This window comes from Alligator sinensis, unplaced genomic scaffold (genome assembly GCF_000455745.1).
Source record: "Alligator sinensis unplaced genomic scaffold, ASM45574v1 scaffold502_1, whole genome shotgun sequence".
In the NCBI taxonomy this organism is placed as follows: Eukaryota; Metazoa; Chordata; order Crocodylia; family Alligatoridae; genus Alligator; species Alligator sinensis.
Window position 1 is genome coordinate 2342844 of NW_005841896.1, and position 14861 is coordinate 2357704.

The 14861-nt window shown below is 42.4% G+C and overlaps 1 protein-coding gene across 1 annotated transcript in view; it reads right to left on the bottom strand.

Annotated features, from left to right (window-relative positions):
- RRAS2 (RAS related 2) overlaps nt 1–14563 on the bottom strand; it is an 81868-nt gene extending 67305 nt beyond the window's left edge. Inside the window, exon 1 of the mRNA XM_025197410.1 lies at nt 14500–14563. The gene's annotated coding sequence lies outside the window, so the exon portion shown is untranslated. The remainder of the gene's footprint in view (nt 1–14499) is intronic.
- Nucleotides 14564–14861: the final 298 nt, after the last annotated feature.

The following is a 14861-nucleotide window of genomic DNA, read 5'->3' on the forward strand; positions in this document are numbered from 1 at the left end:
TAGACAAGCAGCAGGGGCGGTGGGGGATGGTGGTGGTGGTAGCCGAGTGCCGCCAGGCCAACTAGTAGGGAGGTTCTGCAAACACCGGCTGCCACCACCTCACACCGCCGCTCATCTTCAGAGCTGTGCCCATGGACCAGGAAGAGGGGGCGCATGCAGCGGCCGCCTCCGTGCAAACACCACTCCACAGGCAAGCAGCAGAGGTGGTGGCAGCTGCATGCGAGCTCCCCCCAGCCTCCCGGCTGGCGCACAGCCACCACCCTGCACCACTACAGAGCTGTGCAGCCAGCTGCAGGGCACAAGCAGCAGTGCAGTGGTGGCCGCCGCATGCGAAACCATGCAGCTGGTCATGGGAAGGTAGCATGGGGCACAGCAGCAGAGTTGGGGTGGCAGCTGCCATATGCAAACCCCTGTCAGGCCACCCAGCATGTGCAGCCTGCAGAGGGGCAACTCTGCCCTCACCCCCCAACCCTGGTCCTAGGAGTGGGCACAGGGGCACGCTCCCTCCCTCTTCTTGATTTGCTCCCCCCCCCCAGCACCTTCCCTTTCCCCTGCCCCTTCTCCCCCACCCTCTTTACATTTTGGGGTGGATGTCAGTGTCTGTGCCTGCATGCCTGTGTCTTGTGTGCATGTGTGCATGTGTGCAGCTGGGGGGCTGTAGTGGGGAAGTCAGGGGCATCAGGAGGGCCGAGGAAGCTGTGGGGTGGAGTAAGGGGAACCAGCAGTGCGGGGGGGAGGGGGGGATGGGACTGTGGGGGACCTTTAATTTTAATAATGGATTTGAGGGTTTAAAAAATCATAGAAAGCCAGGATCCCTGGTTATCACCAGGCGATGTGAATTAGTGGTAGCACCAGTAGATAACCTACTGCAGACAAGGTTTACAAAAGTAAAAAAGAAATTAAATATACATGGCAACTATAGAGACAAATGTCAACTTTTAAATGCAGTTACGCCAGGTAGGAAAATGGCCAACTCTTTCTCATTTTACTTTGTATTATCTTCAATTAGCTTCAACTGTTTTTATCTACATCTTTATCATCATTGTATCTCCTGCTTCCTCTGAATATTGGATCAACTCTTCATCTCCTATTTTCTCTTCTAATCTTAAATTGTGATATACTGTCACCAAATTCCCAGAGGCCGAAGTCTTCAATCTATTTCTGGTTTCCGAATGGACGACTCGTGTTCTGTCATTTGCTGTCCCAGGGAATCTCTTGGGGTGGACCTAGTCCTACTGTCACTGCACAACAGCCATGTGGCTTAAGTGGAGGAAGAGAAGAAAAAAAAAAAAGGAGGAAGAGCTCAGAAGAGAGGCAAGGTATTGACCCACCTTGTTCCTAAATGGGGTGGGTCAATGTTTCCCAACTCCTGAAGCGCTGAGGGGCAAAGAGCCCTCAGTCTTGCCCCTGCTAACAGATAATACCATAACTCAATAAGAGAGGGAGGCTACTGCCTATAAAAAGGACATTCTTGACTCTGGAACATTTGACAATTTGAGTGTAGTCAAACAAGCAGTCAACTGACCAATCTATTGACATGATTTGACCAGTGAACTGAATGGCTTGCCAACCCTACCCAGAAGGCAGAGGTAACTGGGGGTTTCAAGAGTCCAGGTATCTAGTAACCTGATACAAGAGGGAACCCCTCCCACAAAGCTGGGTCCACAGTTAGCGCCCTGCAAAAACAGCAATAGTCTTAAAGTAGAGTAGATGATCAACTTTTCTCCCCTACATTTCCCCCACTTCATCAGTTCTTAGCTACACTGGCTGTTAGTCAATTAGTTCTGTTTCCACAAGAAACCTTTAAGAAACATTAATGTGGTAGATCTGAAAAGAAGGTTGTGCAGGGTAAAAAGAAAGCAACATGAACTTCAGAAAGGTGATTAACTACAGGAAAGAGTAGATGAAGCCAAAAGAAAAAGAAACGAAGAAAGCCAAGGGACACAGCAAAAGGTACACTTGGAAGATGTGGATCAAGTGATTTTATGATTAAATGTAACAATTGATTCACAGACTTTTTGGAGAAGACTCACTAGCCACTACATTAAGATTGTCGTGGTCCTCAAAAAGGTCAGGTCAGATAATAGTGAAACTTTTTAAACTTGTTAATTTGTTAATGCTTATTAGCCATTTTATGAATATAATTTTGATGGATATTGCACTAAGCAACAACTTCCTATTGCTATCATCTTCTATTACACAGAGCTCTCAAAATCAGGGGTTTTCAACCCTTTTTCATTGGGGTAGCCCCAGCAGCTGGTTAAGAAGCAGGGAGTCCCTCAACGACTGGTGGATGATCGGGGGTGGGGGGGGGAAAAGAGGGCAAATCCCCCGGCGAAGCAGCAAGCTCAGAAGTGCCAGCAGCAAACCAGAAAGTGCCAGCAGTTTCTACGCACCGCTGCCACATACCCCCTAAGGCCTTCCAAAGTACCCCAGGGATACGCATACCCCCAGCTGAAAACCCCTGCTCTATGATACATGGTAAGAATTTCAAAGCACGTTAATTTGATGTAAAATTTTACCAAGTATTCTAGAAAAAAGATCTGATATTGCACTGGTGTAGCAAGATCAACTGTTATAACAAATAGCAAGACAAATTACTTCTTAGCTTTGTAGACGTGTAAAACTTTTCAATCTCTCCTAATTACATTTAATTACTGAAGAATGAAAGAGTCAGCTGCAACAATGCAGCTGCAGAACAGCTTTATTTTAAGATCACCACTAAAACAGATTCTGGCTGAACTTTGTCCTTAGCTTCACTGTGACCAGTGAAATCAGAGTGAAGTCAGTAAAGTTGGCAATTTAATAGTATAACTTTTAAAACCTGAAACAACCATGCAGAGGGTTAGGAAGTAAGAAAATAAGCTTCAAAGTTTTCCATTATCAAGTGTACCAAATACATTTAGTGAAAAACTAACCGAGAAAAAAGATCCCAAGATTAAGAGTGTTCATGGCTGGCAAATCAGATATCTCAAGAAGCTTGGGGAATAAAAGCATGGACCAGGAGAGGGTAATTGATACTTCTCTATCCATCAATTTACCCTACAGGTAAAATGGAAAAGCAAGCCAGGAAGCCAACTGGTACATCCACAATATACCCAGGTAGCATTTGAGCCAAGAACATGGAACTTGATTCCCCACTTCTCCACATTAGCCAGTCCATTAGGAAAACAGAGAAGAAGTCTACCCTGATGTAGGAAGGGAAGAGTCAGGGTAGATGAGTCACATTTCACGAACTGAAGAGTTACCATGAACACCCACATTTTAGCCTGCAAAGACACACTACCAGTCCAGCTGTTTGGGACTTTTGCCTGGAATGAGCATATCCTTGACTGACTTAACTCCAGTGTTCAAGAAATAGAGGGCAATCTTTTGACTCGTTGTTCAAATATATGGCTTTGTATTCAAACCTCAACATTTCAGATTTTTCTTTTCATGTGTGGAGCTGAATAAACACATAGCCTGAATTGCTGAATTACTAGCTATACCACCCAAGGCACAATGTGCTCTAATCCATATTTGTATTTTGTATTTCATGCTTTGCGATGGGTACTTAGTAGGCTTTCTAATCTGAAGACATCAAATAGGTAATGAGCTACAATATCATAGTTATTTGGTAAAATTCGTGTTGTGCAACTAACCTGACAGCTGCTCTCACTGCTGACAAATGACTGAATGAGCATCTGTTTCTCTGATTTCATTAGACTACAAAGGTGCAAATCTAGCCCGTCTTCTGAAGGAGTGTAGGACATGACCCTCCAGTGACAATCCTACTAAACAACAGTTAGAAAGACTTCATAACAGCCAACATGAAAACAGATGTTTTGAGCACGCACACACAGACCTAATTAGTAAGAGTCTCAGGAAACGAAACTGGGAACATTCAACTGTTCAGGAACTTGGATAGTATCTTACATATAGCAGAAAAATGACCTTCCAAATCACAATTTACATATTAAAGGCTTCCATATGCTGGTTTGGAGAGGAAAAAGTAGCATTAACCAAGTAAAAGTTGTTGGGATGATAGCAGACCTTGTGTACACACTCTCAAAGCATGCTGAACATCTCACTATCCCTACTGGAAAGAGTTCAGCACTTCAGCATCAAACCCATTAAGGTAGGAATTTCTATTCCCAGGGAAGACATCACCATTCGAAAGACTTCTTCATATAAAAAGGAAACCTCATCCACTGTACCCAAATTCCAGAAAAAAAATAAGCAGAACCTTTTATTTGTGTGCCAGTAAACAAGACTAGAGATTCATGCTGTTTACTCTAAATATTGTACCATTAAAAACATTCTTGCCATTCCCTGAGGGTCAAAGTAAAAAAATTGTGAAAGTGTAATCTATGGAAGGAAAGGCTGGTATGATCTATGTCAAGTTTGATAAACCCTGACAGAGCCCATCACTTCCAGCAGTTTATCTAGTAGCACATGTACAAGCACACCACATTAGGAATTTCATGTTCACAAGGCAAGCAAAGTGTAAAAAGGCTTTCCTAAAAAGCAGGATGATTCCAGGAATACCACTAATGGTATTAAGCATAAGGCACCACCATCCATAGATCTTGCTGGAAGTGAAGATGTTAGCAGAAAATATTTTATAAGCCACTTTTCCTGTCTGCAGATGTTGGATTTCATACAAAGATTTACTGTTCAACTTAACATTTTCATCTTCTGGCCTACATTAAGCAAAGCACATTCAGGTTTAGTGGCAGGTTTCCAGCCTTCTGTACAGTAAAATTATAATATCCATTCTCACTTTCTGGAGATCTACAAAATACATAACTGCGGGAATTGAAGAATGTTTAACATTTAAGCAGCGTTGCATAAGGCAACAAGGATTTCCTTACAAGTCTAAAAGAAGGCTCCAAAGGAACTATCACTTTACCACCAGTGATTAGTGCTTCTAGTAACAAGTGCAGGCACTGGAGATATTCATGTGACAATTATGGATGTTATTGGTACCTAAACTGTGATTCTTAACAACTAAAACTATCTCCTGGATTTTTTTTTTTTTCCAGAACCACCGTGCTCCTGCATTCAGCTCTTAGTAGAGTCCTTTCCAACTAGACTATTGAAAAGGTGGATGCAATGGTCTGTCTTTGGTAGCAGCTAGTTCTCCATACTCATAATTAGGGGTCTACCTAAATCACAGTGGGGGCTTACCAATTTTCACAGGTTGATCGCGACAAAGTTCTCATTCTGTGGTCACTTCGTAGTGGCCATGCCCCTTACTGCTAAGCAGGGGAGAGGCCTGGGGGGGGGGGGGGGGACGACGACACACGACACGACACACGGATGGACAGACAACACAACCATCTTGACTGCTGACTGTCCTTCATGCAGCCCCACCCCTTACCACTGATTGGCAGAGGCCCCGGGGGGAAGAGGGATGAGACAAGAGGGCGGCCACCATCTTGATTGCTGGCTGTCCTTCGCAGGGCTACAGCCCCGCCCCTCGACACTGATTGGTGGAGAGGCCCCGACAGGAAAAGGACAAGGGGGCAGCAGTCATTTTATCTACTGCCCTTTGTGCTGCCCCACCAGCCAACACCTTCTCCTCCCGGCAGTGAGGACTGCTAGCTCCCACTGGGGAGCCAGCATTTTAAGTGTTTTTGTTGTTGTTGTAGTTGATTTCACAGACAATCTTGGATTTCACAGCTTCCACAAAACTGTGAATTAAGTAGGTCCCTACTCATCATTTGCAGCAAATGAGACCCTAGAGAAAGTGACAAGCATTCCTTGGTAACATCTCCAAAATAGGGCCTTCCCAGTGCATCTATGTAGCTGAAATCATCTTACCCAGAAGCAATTACTTCAAAAAATCCTCCTTTCCCCTTGCAAAATAGAATCTGGCCCCATTCATATTGGTTCAGAATGTCACCCTTTTTTGTACCCCCTCTATTGATTTGGTTTTCCATCATGAGAAACACAGTCACTTGTGTATACTTTCAAGGCCTTTCATGGCTTATTGATACCTTAACACTAAAGGGAGGACAGAGGGAGATAACCAAGAAGTCAACTCCCATTTTCCATCAGTCTACCATCAGAACTGCCATGTCTTTTCCCCAGTGCTATAGACAGTGCCACCATCCCAGCAAGCCAGAAACCTGAACGTCATGATAGACCTGGACCTTTTTCTAGGCCCTCCTTATAATGGAGGTCATACCTACATTTTATAGATTTGAGTAAAATCTCTGCATGACACCAATCACCATCACAACTTGTATATTACCCACTGCTGCTCCACAAAGCATCCAGAAATCTACCTCTTAAAAGCTTTTGCCATAATGCTAGCAAACTTGAAAGTGGTCAGAAGTCTAGCATGCTAGACCACAGCCTATCATGCTGATCTGTATCATCTCATATATATGTAGGGGAGTAAAAGGAATCCTATCTTGCAGTGCAAGCTCTTTGTTCAGTGTACATCTGGTAAATGGTGGGCAGGCATTAGGTTTATATGGTGACAGCTCCTGTTTCCAGCTGATAAATTGTGTTAAAATTCCAAATACTTCCCTCTTGCATAAGAAATTGCTAGTTGCCTCAAAGCTGTTATGTGCTCCCAAATGAATGTAGAAGTGACCCCCTGCTCCCCCCAGAAGCATTACAGAACTATTCATTTCACAGCAAGTGAAATGCATCTTTGTGGAGGGAGCCAGACTCAAGGCTTGCGTACCACTTGTGCTCAATTCTGAGGAAGATAAACGGATCTAAATTCCATCCTGTTTTTAATATATATAGATGTATTTGTGTTAACTACTACCTAATCAACTTGTGACATCAGGAAGACCAACAGACAAACTAAACATGAACATCTGCCCAATCATTTTACATAGGCAAGCCAACCCAATCCAGATAGCACTCTCTCCATTTAAGTAACTGTTATGCTGCTGTGTGGCACCTTCTCCACAATGCCAGACCACTCCCTGAAGCAGCTGCCTGGCATGACTGTAAGAATATGCTGCTACACATGGATTCCATTTATATATTAGAATATATATTTGGCAAATTATAGGATAACTTCAACTGCTGCATACAAACAAACATCAGACCACTAGTGTGAAGTCCTTTTCCCTTCTGGGAGAGTCTCCCAAGAGAGATTGGGTCCTCCCAACTGCACATACACACTGGGACTCGACTCAAAAGCTCTGGATGTATAGTTAGGCTGGACTAAGCACCAACACTTTTGGATGGTAATGAGCCAACAAACAAAGAGCTGAAGCCAAAGTTGAAACAGTCTACAACCAACAATTCCAAGTGGCTGTAGCATCAACCTTATTAGGAAATCTTTTTTATTTCACCGCTTAAGGCAAAACACTTGTATGTTTACATAAAATCCCATTTTCTACAGAGGTATAAGTTATCAACAAAGCAGGGTGCTTTGTACTCAAGCAAAGTCCTTATTTTGTGCATGAAAATGCAAGGAATATGCCAGAACTGGAAACCTATACACAAAACCATGACCTGGGAATTTATGGCATCTGGTCCATCTGAATAACTTGCTCTTAGTGGTGAGCAATGCTAACAAAGTGACCAGAATGTATAGAGCAGGGGTTTAGGTTGTAGCCGTGTTGGTCGAAGGACATACGCAGACAAGGTTCCTTGGGTGAATTTGATATCTTTTATTAGACCAACCCAAATAGTTGGAGAAAAGTTATTAAGCAAGCAGTTGGTACACCAACTGCTGAAACTTCCTTAGCCTGACGAAGGGTTTTTGAACTCGAAAGCTTGCTTAATAACTTCTCTCCAACTATTTGGGTTGGTCTAATAAAAGATATCAAATTCACCCAAGGAACCTTGTCTGCAGAATGTATAGAGGCATTTATGCTTCTGTTGCATGGATCATGAACCACTTAACCATCATGAGCTCTCAAAACATGTAGTAAACTGTTCTGTAGGCAGGGTGAAAACAAACAAGCAAACAAAGAAGCAAAAAACAACTGCATCACCTTCTCAGCTTCAACACAGAACTTCCGCACGGATTCAGCAGAAAGTTACCTTGTTCAAAAGCAGCTTTGATCTCAGATATGGCTACTGGACAACTCCCCTTACGTGGTAAAAATAAACATTCTCCAGGGAACAGTGGTATAAAACAAATGTCATCTTAACACTGACTCACCATCCATATGCAAGTCATATATGCTTGTTTTACAGATAACATTTTACTACTACAAGGACAGAGGAGCCCATAAAGCTATATACAAGTATGCACCATTTTGCTCAACAAAACAGTCAGCTCAGTTTCAAATACTGAACTCCAAATACTGGGCCTTTCTTACTTGGCAATTATGTAAGCCACAAAAAGAACACAGCTTGATTTAACAGCTCTGACAGTTGGAATAATATCTCATTTGTAAACCGAGCCAAACTGATACAGGAGAATAAAGTACACAGGACCCCTAGCTGTCATTTTTACAAGAATTTTTCCAGACTAGAAGTTAAAGTTAAGTAAAGTTAAATGCTATCACTTTCAATTCCCCACAACACATTTTTGAATTAAAATATTTTAAAACTTAATGGTGTTGAACAAATTAAAAACTCAAAGCAGCTGCAGTTGCATCCAATCAATGACATCAAGGATCTAGTGAGACACAGATTCTTGAAAAATCACTAGTCTATTCAATATGCAAGACTGCTTTTGTTATAGGAGAGGTACATGTTCTAAATAAGGGAAAACAATCGAAGTAGTAATTATCACTAATTCAGAAATGCTACTAGAATCTGTAGTAGTCTGGATTAAGTGTAAAGCATTTCTAGTAAAGTAGTAAAAGTACTTTTATAACTCATTTGCAATTAAGAAACTATATTATATGTAGACTGCTCAGTTTAGACATCAAAAAATACAAGGCAAGCAAATGTCAACTATAAAATAAAAAGTGAAAAGTGCTGTTAAGTATTAACTAGACTGTATTCCTTTAAGCAAGAAAAGGCTAAATGTTACAAAGGGCTGAGTAAAAAGGGAATGTGGGGTATTCTGCAACAGGCCCATACATGACAGCTGTAGAAAAGCTATTGTAGCAACAGCTGTGCAAGCTGTACAACACACACCACAAAAGTAAGTCACTTATTTCCATCTACTTCAGCCTCCTAAACTGAAGTCTATTCAGCTATCCCCTAATTTTAAAATTAAACTGGCTGGCGGCTTTTGACCCTGAACACAATAAGCCACTTACCGAATTTCTGAGAAAAAGACAGAATTACTGTGTGGCTTCACTTGACTATGTAACCAACCTTTAACCTGTTCAATCAATCTAAAAAGATTCTGCAAACTGTTATGACAAGTATAAAAAAGTGGAAAGTTATTGCAAAGAAGCTATTCTAGCTAGGTTTACTAATTTCTAAGAGTTTCTGTAGTTTTGTACAACCATGAAAACACAGGCAAGTTCAACAACTTCCATTATTATGTTTATACTCCCTTTCCCCCAAAAACAAGGAAAAGAAATAAAGGTTCTGAATGAGGCAAGCAATGCAGAGAATTACCAAGATCAAGTCAGATCTTGAGTTCTGTAATAATATCTAAAAAACAATAGCTGAAATCGACTCATCGAGCTACTCACATCCCATTAGCCGATTGTGAGAGCCAGTGCTACTAGTTCTCCTTCCTAGAAGGCTGGAGGGGCATGCACTGAACATGAACCCCAAAAAGTGAAGGCTTATTTTTAATTTCTCAACTGAGCTAATATTTCCATTTTATCTCAGTTCTTTTACCCCTTTCAATTGCTTCACTTCTCTCTACCCCCTTAACTAACTAGGGTAAGTAAGCTATGGTAAAGTAACCAACTGGAGGCAGAACCCCCAAAGATACCATACTGCCCCATGCAGGTTGCCTGTTAAACTGGAAGCCATGCCTGTGAGATATTTCAAGTAGCTTATGAGAACAAATGACCCAAGCCAACTATCCCACCTGCAGCACCACGCAAACACAGTACACTGTTTCTGGGTTAGGAAACAGCCTCCATGGAACAGCACAGCATGCTCAATACTGCTACTGCCAGGCACAGTAAATTCACACCATGCGAAAAGAGCCTTAACTCTCCTTCATCTGTCAAAGATACAAAGCAGACTGATGCATAGTCTCACAGTATACAGGATCACACCAGGAAACTTGTCCACCTCCCATCACTATACCACTCCAACTACTGGAATAGAACACCCCAACTTCAATTCCAAGTACTTAATGGGGAAATCTATGGAAAACTGTATGCCTGAAAAAAATGATTCTGTAATCTAAAGTTTAGTTGAAGGAAAGTAATGCAAGCATGAAAGTGTTCTGTAGCAGCATTAACACAAACAGGAGAGCATGATTCTTTGCAAAAGTATGATATACTTAGTACCAAGTCATGGAGAAAAGTCTCATTTTTATTCCCTGCAACTGTACACTTCAACTGATGCGACTGTCATCATTTAGGGAGCAATTTGGCTCTTCATTAAACTGTAAGGTTTTAGGGTCAGGTTTGGGGGGGGTGAAGCAAGCTGGAGACTCTCTGAACCAAATGCACGTAATGATCCACAGTATAAATATAGTTAAATGGGTAGAGTTGACTGTTACCAAAGCACAAAGTTTTAGCAGGCTACAGAAATTATACAAGGAACTTATTTAGTTCTTGCCTCTTAGAGATATCAATACATCAGCTTCTACTCCTGCAGCCATTTTCTGAAGAGAAAGACTAGGATTAGTTTATTTAACAAAAACAACAAAGCAAGATATTGATTCACAGGGTAGATGGAAATCAATAATTAAAAAAAATAAAAATAAAAGTAAATCAGATTTTTTCTATTTAAATCAGTTTTTTAATCAGTTGCTAAGATGCTTTTAAAAAAAAGCATATAGTTTTAATATAAGATATGTTAAAGATCGAAGATATCATCTATGAATCATGGAATAGGGATTATAACTTCTACCTATATACTATTTGAGACAATATATTCAGGTAACTTATTTATAAAACTTTTCTTAAGAGGTTACAACAGGCCATGGACTATATTAGGGGCCCAATCTAATGAGGTTCCCCAGAGGCTCCTCTATAGATAAAATTCAAGAAAACCACTCTACCCAATGGGACTCAGTGCTCAGTCTACAAAATCCCATTAAGCATCTCTGCAATGCTTAGTTTCAGTTCTCAAACTATGGATTTGTCTCTCCAGAGATAACATCTTTGTTAACAGCAGTATATGGAGATGAGAGAGAACAGACCCGATTAGTGATTACCCAACCATCAGCCCTACTGGCTCTCCACAGGTTTGTGTACGCACAGTCAAGCCCTTACATTTCTCTAGAAGTGTAAAGTTTAAAGAAGTTAAATCAATAAAGGATATCAAACAGCAAGAACGCAATTCCGGTAGAAAAATGATTAAAATCAGGCATCCTGACCAGTGATTTAAATAGACTTGATTTAAATCAGATCCACCCTGTTGCTTCAGAAATTGATTTCATGCTCAAGACTATATTCAACATTTTAACAATACAATTAAACCATGGAAGTCTTTCACTAGGGGGGAGGGGGGAATAAAGTAAAAATCAGCCTCCAGTCAGTTTACAGGTTGTCACACAATTAAATGTTAATAGCATTAACACTGTCTACCCTAGCAACCTTCAACCATATTTTCATAACAGATAAGAAAGTCACCTTGCTATAAACAAGTTTTATGCACATCATGTTTACAGTGGTTTACTCTGGACAATTCTGGGCAGCTATCCCATAGTGCCTCAATAGGGAGAGTATCCAGAGTACATGAACTGAGATTAAAAACAAACAAACAAACAAACAAACAAAAACAAACAAAAAAGACAGATATTCATTCTCTCTCTCTGGGACACGCTACTTCCAGAACTCAGAAGAAATGTAACCATCCAAAGCCGGCAAGCAGAGATAGTTGGGGGCCCTGCTCATACTTCAAAAGCTTCAAACTGGTTGACAGGGCTGGTTAGACAAAAAGGCTTCTATATCCAGTAAGTGTAGCTGGATATAAACTCAGTTCAAAATCACTGCTGTGAATGTACCCTTAGAAATGGTCCACATACAGCTGTCAACTGAGTTTACTGCTTAATCCTATAAAATTCTGAAATGAAGCATGCAACGCTTGCAGCAATCAATAACTTTGAAGGAGAGAGCATAAAACTGTTATTTTCAAAAGTTTCAGATAAAAGACTAATTTAGTAATATTCATTTTTGACACCGTTTGTCTTCATTTGCCACAGAACAGCCACAAAAATAGAACTGTCATACTGCTAAACAACCATCTTTGTAACATCACGTAAAAACAGGACCAGTCAGATGCTCTCTGCAAGAACAGAGAAGGCAAGATTACGTTCCTTTCTATTCTAATTATAAAAACTATATTGAAAAGAACCCTGAAAACTGGGATTTTTATTTGGAGAGCCCTTGTAAGAGACAGGGGATTTGATGTGCTGCAAAGGAAACAACTTTTTAAACATACAGGAGATTTAGCCTGGGCTGCTAGACTACTTGCTGAACTGTGTGTTCTCAGCTACTGAGAAAGACAGTGCTGCGTGAATACTCAGTATGTCCCTAAACATGCAGCTATTATAAACATGTAACAAGCAGCACACATAAAAGGTGCAGTCCCCTCACAGCCTCTTCTCCAGACCATAAGCAGCAAATCATACGCTACCACAACTACTGGTGGCAGTAAAGACAGAAACCAAGTCCAAAAAGCATAATGCTAATGTGTCTGAGTCAAATCCTTTGATATCAAGATGGGGTGGTCTTTCCTTTTACTTTCCTCACTAACTGTCCTCCACACCCAGACCTCAATGAATACTGTTGTGTAAGTCTGTCCCTCATCAGCTTTGTTTGCAGTATCTTATGGAAGCCAACAGTTATGGTGGATTTTGGCTCCTGCAGTAAAGCCAAGGCCCAAGCCAATTCAGCACTGTTGCAATGCACTGCACTTCTGAAACAGTGCTGGAATTTTGTCCATCGCCATACTTAGAACTGAACAATGAGATTTTATAAATCAGATGTGCCCGCTGGTGATGCCCCTTTACCAACAAGCAAGTAGCCAAGACTACATAGGCAATACCTGATTTAAATGAAAATGATAATCTGAAAACTTTAGCTTCACTCATCCAGGGATAAACCAATTATCTGCATCCACAACCACAGATGAACCCAGTAAATGCAGCAAGCGAGGACTATAATGACTCTAATCTTAGCACCTCTGAATAGATTAGCCACTCATCTCTCCCATGGCTTTTACACCAAAAGATTTGCAGCCCTCAAAAATACTATCTAGATAAGAGATTTAGCAGTTAGCCAAAACAAATGCACCCACTTCATGAGACTAGATCAGGAGTGGCCAACCTGCAGCTAGCATGCCACAAGTGGAAGAGGCAGCTTCAGCATGTAGCACACCGTAGATCCAAGAGGTAACAGGCAACATAGCAGCAGAGAAGGCAGAAAACAGCAGTGAATCAGGCAGGGGAAGGGGGTCAAAGTGGCATGCAGAGAGAACACGGAGCTAACTCGTAACATGCCTGCCACAAAGGCTGACCCCCACTGGGTTAGATGATGAATCATAAACATCTATATTATTTCATTATACATGTCAGTTCCTATGCCCAGTTTTCTCCCCCCCCCCCCGCCATCCAAAGGCCCCCTATACACAGGGCTCAGACCCATCCAAACAAGAATATCAGGAGTTACTAAAAACTATAAGCTGGCTCTAAAACACAAACGTTACTAGGTGCTTTGTGCAGCACTGGCTCACCCAGGCAGTTATCTAACGCCACTCTCTTCCCAGCTCAGGGGAGTGGTTGCACAGAAAATGCTCACTGAATCTGCAGCACAGGCCTGTTACCTCATCCCATCTTTCTTTAAATGTAGCTAATAAACACATGCAAAGGTGCCAGAAGGCAGCAATTTCTGCACAACTATCCAAAACACCTGCCTAGAGAAGGTAAAAAGAAAGGGTATCAAAACACCATCACATTAATCGACTTCTGTAGTTCTTTCCCTTCCCTGCCCCCCAGTGTGCTGGTTCATTATCAGTCACACCTGGAAACAAACACAAGAGACTGAAGCAGAGTGCCAAAAACTTCTCCACCTTTTGGCTAAAACCAAATGAGACTGGAGGCATCTGAACCCCAAGGGCTCTGGGGTAAGAGGCCAGCCTGGCTTTGGGAAGTATCTGAATCCCCAGACCTACCGGCCTGGGAGGGAGGATACCTGCCCCATGGTAAAGCCACACAGACATGAGCACCAAGTTTTGCTCAGTTGAATTTTGGGACTTGCCTCTTGGGCTTTGCCCAGTTGAATTTGGAACTGATTTGGCCTTGCTAAAAGATGTTTTAAAATGCCAAAAAATCAAGATGGCAAGGGGGGGGCGGGGAAGGGGGGGGGAAATAAGGTAAGACCAAATTAAAACAACAAAACAAGGGGCTGCTGTCATGCAGGGCGGGCAGAGTTACACCACCTCTGCCCGCCCTGTCACTTTTCCAGCACTAGAAAGCAACAGAAGAAAGACTTCACTGACCCGGAGCTCCTGAAAAAGAAATGGCTTGGATCGAGGGCCAGCACAAGCCACCCCATGGGTTTCCCTGGGGGAAAAAAAGCTGGTGTCTAGGCAGCTCAAAAGAAACAGTGCCCCAACGCCCAGCACCCCCGTGCCCTGCACAGCCCGCTGCTCTTCTCTCTTTTTTTGTGTGCGTGTGTGTTTTTTTAAGGCTCTCCACCCATTTCCACCCCGGGGAGGCTGGAGGCGCCCACCCAGACCACGGCTCCTTCCCAGGAGGCAGAAACCCGGGGCGCCGGAGCCGCTGGCGCCGAGCCCGGCCCCCCCGGGATGCCAAGGAGTCCCTTGTGCCCCAGCCCCGCCTCAAGGTCACCCCTCCCGGG